Here is a 10023-nt window from a genome sequence, read left to right on the forward strand (position 1 = left end):
GAGACCTGGCCATCAAGTGTTTCACGTGGAAGACATCAGGGGAGGCAAGTATCAAAAGCCTAACTGGAATCCAATATGTTTCTACCCTGAGGAAGAAAGAGGTATCATCTACCCTCACAACGACCCGCTGATCGTGGAGGCTCACATAGCAAATTTTGATGTGAAACGAATCCTGATAGACACAGGTGCTTCAGTTAATATCATGTTTGCTGAAGCTTTCAAGGCACTTAATGTAGCTGAACACTTGCTCGATCGCTCGATTTCTCCTCTGATAAGCTTCTCTGGCGATATCGTGCAACCTTTAGGGAGTATACACTTACCCCTCACCATTGGTATAGGCCCCTACACAGCTATTATTACCACTAACTTCCTAGTGGTCAATTGCCCGACGGCATACAATGTCATCTTTGGGCGCACAGGCATCAATGATCTCAAGGCCATGGTATCCACGCATATGTTGTTGATGAAGTTTCCAACCCCTTTCGGCAATGGATACATCAGGGGAGATCAACTTAGTGCTCGATCATGTTACAACACTCCAGTTAAGCAACAACACCTGCCTGTCCCCAAGGAGACCCTCTCTATACATAACCAGGTAGTAAAGACCAGTCCAGATGAAGCCAACTCGGATCTTCATGATGGCAACAGTCAACCCGACGACCCTCGAGATGACTCATTCACCCAGCAAACACAACCCGCTGAAGAGTTAGAGAATGTCTCTATCTCCAAAGACCATCCAGATCGCATGGTGAAGATTGGCACCACTTTGTCACCACCCCTTCGGTTGTCGCTGATCTCCTTTTTGCAAGAGAACGCCGAGGTCTTCGCTTGGTCATATAAAGATATGCCGGGCATCTCTCCCGATATCATCTGTCACCACTTGAGTATTGATCCCAAGACCAAACCAGTAAAACAGAAGCGAAGATCTTATGATGTTGAACGATACGAGGCGATGAAAGCAGAAGTTGAAAAACTCAAGGACATAGGCTTCGTCCGTGAAGTCAATTACCCAACATGGGTAGCAAATGTTGTCCTTGTTAAGAAAAATCCGACCAAGGAAAATCTCCTGCTTCAAAAGGTCTTGTGGAGAATGTGTGTCGACTACACCGACCTAAACAAAGGATGCCCGAAGGATAGTTTCCCCCTTCCTCTCATTGATAGACTTATAGACTCTACGGCAGGGTGTGAGCTCTTGAGCTTCATGGACGCTTATTCAGGATACAATCAAATCCTCATGAACCCCTCAGACCAAGAACACACAGCCTTCACTACTGACAGGGGACTATATTGCTACAAAGTCATGCCCTTTGGTCTAAAGAATGCAGGAGCAACTTATCAGAGACTGGTCAATTCAATGTTCGCCGAACAGATTGGGAAGAGCATGGAAGTTTACGTTGATGATATGTTAGTCAAAAGCAAACATGCTGACCAACACATCACCAACCTATCTGAAACTTTCACCATTCTAAAGAGGTATCGAATGAGGTTGAACCCCAACAAATGTGCATTCGGCGTGGGCTCTGGCAAATTCTTAGGCTTCATGATTAGCCAATGAGGCATTGAAGCTAACCCCGAAAAGATCAAAGCAATCCTCGACATGAAAGAGCCAGTAACTTCAAAAGACATCCAAAGCCTTACTGGCAAGGTGGCAGCCTTAACCAGATTCATCTTTAAGGCCACAGACAGATGTGCTCCTTTCTTCAAAGCACTCAAAGGAAATAAGAAGTACATTACATGGACGGAGGAATGTGCCAAGGCATTCAGGAACCTCAAAGAGTACATGAGTAAAGCCCATCTGCTCTCCAAACCAGAAGTTGGTGACACTCTCATTATCTATCTATCGGTTTCGGCTTCAGCAGCCAGTTCTGTTCTTATTCGAAATGACAGTGGTGTCGAACGGCCCGTCTATTATGCTAGCAAGGCCCTACAAGATGCGGAGACACGATACTCTAACATTGAGAAATTAGCTCTAGCATTGGTCATGTCTGCTCAAAAACTTCGCCCTTATTTCCAAGCACACGCCATCATCGTGCTTACCAATCACCCTCTTCGACAGATACTCCAGAGTCCTGACACGTCTGGGCGAATGATCAAATGGGCGATAGCATTGGGTGAGTTTGACATCTCCTACCAACCAAAACCAGCCGAAAAGGGTCAAGCAGTAGCAGATTTCATCGCCGACTTCACATATCATGTTGACATTGCTTCTACACCTGAAGCAATAGCTTCATTACCATCGGAAGCTCAGAAGATAGAATCAACAACCCCAGCATGGAGTCTGTATGTTAATGGCTCATCCAACCAATAAGGCTGCGGAGCAGGATTAGTCCTCACTACCCCTGACAAAGTGGCGATAGAATACGCTATTCGTTTCAAATTCAAGGCATCGAACAACGAGGCCGAATACGAAGCCCTTCTAGTAGGCTTACGTTTGGCCAAGCATCTTGGAGTTAAACAAATTGATATCTTCAGTTACTCCAAATTAGTGGTCAACCAAGTCACGAACAACTTTGATGCTAAGGATAGCTCCATGACAGCATATCTTGCGCAAACACGACTTTTGCTCAAGCACTTCCACTACCAGATCACCCAAGTTCCTTGAGCGGCAAACAGTCATGCAGACGCTTTGGCCCGCCTCGCCTCGGCAGTGGAAGACAAGATTGGGAGAAAAATTCATGTCGAATTGTTGGCAGCACCAAGCACCATGGTCACGGAAGTGTGCAATTTACAATAAGGAGATAGTTTGATCACCCCAATTTATAAATTCCTTGCCCATGGCACCTTCCCAAATGACAAAGTCCAAGCTAAGCAGATTCGATACAAGTCTGCTCGCTACCTGATCATTAATGACCAACTCTACAAGCGTGGTTTTACCCTGCCCTACCTAAGATGCCTTACACCTGCGGAGGCAGAAATTGTCCTTCGGGAAATACATGAAGGAGTCTGCGGAGATCATGCTGGGTCTCGATCCCTAGCACACAAGACTTTTCGCCAAGGATACTATTGGCCAACACTCCACCAAGATGCCATCAGAATATCTCGCTCATGTGATAAGTGTCAACGCTACGCAACTATCCCTCACTCCCCTCCCGAGCCGCTCACTCCTATGATCAGCCCTTGGCCCTTGGCCCAATGGGGACTTGATTTCATCGGCCCAATGCCTGCAAGGAAGGGCAAGGTCCGCTATGCAATCGTTGCAGTTGACTACTTCACAAAGTGGGCTGAAGTAGAACCCTTGGCAACCATTACTGAGGGAAAAATAGAAGACTTCGTATGGAAGAACATCCTCTGTAGATTCGGCATTCCCAATGCGATAGTCACGGACAATTGGCGGCAGTTCGACAACAAGAAGTTTAAGATGTTCTGCTCTAAGTTCAACATCAACTTATGTTTTGCCTCTCCAGCCTATCCCCAGTCTAATGGACAAGTCGAGGCCATTAACAAAATAATCAAGCGCACTCTGAAAACTAGCTTGGACAAAGCTAAAGGTTGTTGGCCAGAATTCGTACCCCAAGTTCTTTGGTCATACCGCACTTCATATCGGACTTCCACAGGAGAAACTCCATTCTCACTTGCTTTTGGTACAGAAGCAGTTGTCCCGGTTGAGCTTGAGCAAGCAACATACCGAATCCAGAATTACATGCAGAGTGAGAACGACAAACAACTCACCCTCAACCTGGATCTAGTCGAGGAACACAGAAATCAGGCTCACCTGAGGAATGTCGCCTACAAGCAGCGCATTTCCAACTACTACGACTCAAGGGTCAAACCTCGCTCTTTCAAAGTGGGAGACTGGGTACTGAAGAAAAGATTACTCTGTGATAGGGTCCCGAGTGAAGGAACACTCAGTCCTAACTGGGACGGACCGTTCGAGGTCGTCGGCATCAGCCTCCCTGGCTCCTACAAGCTCAGAAACTCCGATGGCAAGACCATTGGCCATCTATGGAATGCTGACCACTTGAAGTACTATTACAAATAGACTCACATTGTACAAGTGTTAAGCTACAGCCGTTCGGCATCCTATGTAACAAAGACCATTTGGTATGAATTCAATAAAGAGGTGATTTAGCCAACTCGGCCATAAACTCTTTTACATTCTGAGCAATGAAACACTCAAGTGTTGAAGCTTCAACGCAAATGTTTCCAATACAAAACAAAATCTAAGTATGTGTCAACAAGACTATACAAAGGATCTACATCATACATTCCAACACATTCATACATAAACATCATACATTCCAACACATTCATACATAAACATCATACATTCCAATACATTTATACATAAACATCATACATTCCAACACATTCATGCATAAACATCATACATTCCAACACATCTATACATAAGCCAACTGTGCTTCGAAAGGGTTCAACACACTTTGTGTCATTCGACATTTGCCACAATGTGCCTCGACACCTTGCCCTTATTCTCACCAACTAGGTGATGAAGGAACTCACCTTCGTACCACCAACTAGGTGATGAAATGTACAACCTGTACTCTAATATTATTTGGAAACTTGCCACCCTTATCACCAATCAGGTGAAGAAGGAACTCATCTTCATGCCACCAACCAGGTGATGAAATGTACAACGCGTACTTTCCTTCATGCCACCAACCAGGTGATGAAATGTACAACGTGTACTCTCCTTCATGTCACCAACCAGGTGATGAAATGTGATGAAAGGTGATTAAGGAATTCACATTCGTACCACCAACCAAGTGATGAAAGCAACCCACCATTCATTCCACTAACCAGAAGACGAGTGGTACAACTTGTACATGTGAACTCCTAGCATTCACAAATAATAAAAAACCATCAAGCTTTACAACTCAACTAGGGGAGCACTTATGCCTAACAAGAGCTATAGTCACCAACAAAGTCTTATTGCAAGCCAACAATGGCTTCAGTGCATGGTATACGAAGATCAAGCTCTTCAGCCATCTTGCATCTGCTTCAGACATTTCTCCTCTGTAACAATGCAAACACTACAACTCATAGAAAGTTTCAAACGCTCTTAATCAAGACTGTTCGAAGCAAATTCAATTTCTATGGTTCATCCAAACCTTCAACTACTACAAGTTGTGGCTTGCATCACAATATCTCGCTTAACAGTATGGAAGCAAAATTTGTATACGTTGTCTCTCCCACATTTTCAAATTTCTAGTTTTCCAAAAAAAAAAACAAAAACAAAAAAACAAAAAACAAAAAAACAAAAAAAAAAACAAAAAAAACAAAAAAAAAACAAAAAACAAAAAAAACAAAAAACAAAAAAACAAAAAAAAAGGAAATTGGAAATTGGGAAATTCAACAAAGCTTCATCAATGGAACACAACTACAATCCTCAAAAGCTTTGCACTATCTTCATCAAGATAGTGTGAAGCAAAATCAATTTATGGTGCCAACAAAAGCTTCATCAATGGAGGACAAATATCAATCTCAAAAGCTTTGCACTATCTTCATCAAGATAGTGTGAAGCAAAATCAATTTATAATGCCAACAAAAGCTTCATCAATGGAGGACAAATATCAATCTCAAAAGCTTTGCACTATCTTCATCAAGATAGTGTGAAGCAAAATTAATTTATGGTGCCAACAAAAGCTTCACCTATAAAGCTTCAACCCCAAAGCTTCACCTATAAAGCTTCAACCCTTCAACACCAAAGCTTCACCTATAAAGCTTCAACACCAAAGCTTCACCTATAAAGCTTCAACACCAAAGCTTCACCTATCAAGCTTCAACCCCAAAGCACCTACAATACAAAATTTCAACACCAAAACATATAAAAGCTTCACACACTCTTCATCAAGATAGTGTGAAGCAAAATCAATTCATAATGCCCAACAAAGCTTCAACCTCAAAGCTTCACCTACAAAGCTTCAACACCAAAGCTTCACCAACAAAGCTTTTAAATATATATATATATATATATATATATATATTATTTTTATTTTTTATTTTTTCGGAAATTTGAAAAATCAAAAAAAAAAAATTGCCTAGGCCTCATCTTCTTTGGGCCTAACAACTTTCATAACAAATATATATGAAGAAGGAGTTTTGGGCTACCACTTAGAAAGGAAATGCCTCATTCGTCAACTCCCTTGACCAGAGACTTGGGGGACTCCTACCATATGCTACTGCACCTTGATACTCGGAAGTCTCACGACCACTTCGTGACTTGGATTTTTCAAGTCTCCAAACGAGAAGTTTTCCTCACTCGGGAAATTAAGGGAGCACTACCTCAACCTACATGTTTCACTCACAAAGTTTCAACATACAAGCTTCAACAAAAGGAAAAATTCAAAGAACTTAGTGAAGAAGGCCTTGGTGTATTTAACACAATACGTTGAAATGAAGCAAATCTTGTTTATTGATATTTCCGATAAGTTACAAATATGTACATATACATGAATCAAAATAAACAAACAAGAGGAAGCCTTCACAAAGGTTGCTCAGGGGAAGTCTCAGCAGTAGGTAGAGCCCCAGAAAGAGAAAGCACCAGAGGGTGGTTATCCGAAGCCTCAGTAGTGGACAGAACCCCAGAAGGAGGAGGCATCGGAGGTTGATCATTTGGAGCTTCATTACGCGATACAGCCCCAGAAGACGACGGCAATAAATGCCTTTGGAACAAACCCACAAACCGCTGATGATCAAGTAAAACCTGACCATCAGATTCCTTCATCTGGTCAAGCTTTCTCTTCATGTTTGTAGCATAGTCATGTGCGAGCCGGTGCAACTGTTTATTCTCATGCTTGAGCCCTCTAATCTCCTGTTTGAGACTCATCACTTCCGCAACCAATGATTCAACTTGGCGGGTTCTAGCAAATAGGCGTTGGGCCATATTAGACACAGAAGCTGCACACTGAACACTAAGAGCCAGAGAATCCTTAACAGCCAACTCATCAGACCGTTTGGAAAGTAGTATGTTATCTTTGGGAGTGAGAAGGTTCCTGGCCACCACCGCAGCGATCATATCATTCTTCATCACAGAATCCCCAACGGTAAGAGGACCAGTAGGGGATATGAAGGATGGCCGCCATATGTTGTCTGGAGAAGGTGTGGCTGTCTCTTCTCCAAGGTTCAAGTCAAAACGACGGTCGGAGGGGCCAGACATTTTCAAAGGTGTTGAAGAGGGAAGAGGTCAGACAAATCAAGATCTTAGAAGTGCAAGAAGGGAGCTTCTACTGGTGGAGATTCAAGTGTGCTGTGGAACTTAATGCCAGCCTCTATAAAAATCTGCACTCGACGGAGCTTCAGAAATCGAAGAGGCGTTTGCTTTCTCAAAAGCTGGGCTACTCAGAGACCACGAAGGCCGATCTCAGAAATCGAAGAAGCACCTGCTTTTTCAACCTCGTCAGCACCTGTCATATGCACACTCAGCTTTGCGGAAATTACGGGCAATCTTTCGAAGATTTCTGGTGAAGTAGAAAGCACGCGAATCTTGCTGTTCAATCACCACTCTCCATACGCACCATCAACTCCTCGGGTACCACATATAACTTTGCCAAAGATCTCTGACAAAGTTTAGGCGCGAGAATTTCGAAGTTCCGGCTACCCTACTATTACCCACAAGGGTAAAGGAACATCACCACTGCTTGACAACTGGAAAGTCCCTATGTGTGTCGACCTCCGTGTTCTGTGGCAAGACAGGCTGGCAAGAACGTCCAACGTTTACTCACATTCAAGAAAAGACTCCCAACATAATTACTTTCTCAAAAACCGAAGCGGCACCGCTTTCCGAATCTCAAGAGCCAGATCCCCGACGGGATTGCTTGTTCGAAAACTGAAGAGGCACAGCTCTCAGAACTTCGAGAGCCAGATTTCCTTAGATAAAGCTTGTCTGTAATCTTCACACGCAACATTAGCTTTCCAGATACCACATACCACTTTTTCAAAGTGCTCTGACAAAGTTAAAACACGTGAAGCTGGCAGCTCCCACTACATTGCTGTGACCAAGAAGGGTAAAGGAATAGCATTACTACTTGTTATTGGGAAATCCCTATATACATCGACCTCCCTCCTCAACGGACAGGCAAACCTGCAATGCTCAACCCTTTCTCGCATTCGAGAATGCACCCTCAACATAACCTCTCGAAATACTCAGCTTTATTTCCCCCCCATAATACCTCAGCAAATAAGCCACACCAAGAACAAGAGTATCTCATATCATCAGGGTCGAAAGCAAGAGTATCCCATATCATGCTTTCTCCCTGTCTTTGTCTTCGTCCTTGTCCACACCTGCAGGACAAAGAGAAAGAGAGCAGTCAGTCGGAACCTGAAATCAAACCTCCAATCTGGAACTGACTGCCTGAGACCTTTGCCTGGTTGCTTACTTAGCATTGCTCTCGAGAACTCATCCTCAACTGCTGTCAAGGTCATGAATTCCACCGGCACATACCTCATGACAGTTGATCAGATATTGGCTCTTTACACTGAAGCTGCCAAGCATGGATGAGTCACTATGAATGAATGTTCTGAATGACCATTTAAATGCAAAGGTTGCACACCACTTCTGCCATGCAAAAGATTGAAGCAGAAGGTTCAACGGTGAGCTGAAACAGATCACTACAGCACGACACATTTCCATACCACATTCATTATTCCGTCAACAGCAAAAGTATCCCATATCATCAAGGTCGAACGTACTCTAGATTTGATGGACTTGTTTTGACCCTCAAATTCTTGAGTCGGCCTTATACTCTGAAGGGAACCAGAAAACCCTCCAACACAGTTCAAGAATAAGCCTGTGAAAAGTTACTTCTTCAAAAGCAAAAGTATCTCATATCATCTCTTCTCCATTTGCTTCTCCTTATCCTGACAGCTGAATGAGAGACAAGAGAAGGAGAACAATCAACCGGAAGCCAAAGTCGAACCTCCGATCCTGGGTTGCTTGCTTGGAAGTTTGACTGCTTACCTTGTCTGTCACCTCTTTCGGCAGATCTCCTAGCTCGGCGACTTGGGGGACTCCTACTATAGGGTTTATATCGCACTTGACCAAGCCCAAAACTACAAGTAAGCTTCAAGTGAAATTGATACATTACCTTGTGCATCTTCATTGGTTAAAGATACCACCCATGGATGGAGGAAAAGTACTTCCAGAGAAGATGCCACATCTACATATGAGACAGATAAGGCACGTGAAAATGATACCACACTTCAGTACTTAGAAGTTTCGTGATTACTCAATGGCTTGGATCTTGCAAGTCCCCAACCGAGGAGCTTCCCTCACTCGGGAACTTAGGGGAGCACTGTTTGTACCATACTTGACCAATCCCGAAACGACTGAGCACCGGTCAACGTTATACCGTCAAGGACCCAGAAGAGCTTCCCTTCAACCAGGAGGCCAATCACAATGCGACACGTGTCGACATCAGAAGCCAATCACAGCTCGACACGTGTCAACATCAGAAGCCAATCACAACACGACACGTGTCAATGTTATAACAAAACTAGAAACTCTCTTCTATAAATAGGGATCATTCTCCCACAATAATCTCTAATGTCATTTTGTACTAAACTATTCACTAGAATTCACAAAATGAGAGCTTGAACGTATGTATTTGTGTAAACCCTTCACAATTAATGAGAACTCCTCGACTCCGTGGACGTAGCCGATCTGGGTGAACCACGTACATCTTGTGTTTGCTTCCCTGTCCCTATTCATTTACGTACTTATCTTCACAAGTGATCGAAGCAACCAAGCGAATGTCACAAACCTGACACTTTCTGTTGTACCAAAGTCCTCGCTGATTTTGTGCATCAACAGATACAATCCCGAGTGTTTGGTGCAATTATGTTCTAAATAGTACTAGTATAATTTATCCAGTCCCACCTTTTTAGTCCAATTTACAATCGCTTATTTATTCCTTCAAAAAGCTCAGTATAATTAGTCGGGCCTACAACAAGCTTTCTCTTGTTTCCTCCCATTCTTTTGCTCTCACATCTTCCTTCTTTAATATGTCTCCTCCATATAAAAAACATGAAGAATCAGCTACCTACCGTACCTCGTAAGAGACGGCA

Source organism: Malus sylvestris, chromosome 4, assembly GCF_916048215.2.
Source record: "Malus sylvestris chromosome 4, drMalSylv7.2, whole genome shotgun sequence".
Taxonomy (NCBI): Eukaryota; Viridiplantae; Streptophyta; class Magnoliopsida; order Rosales; family Rosaceae; genus Malus; species Malus sylvestris.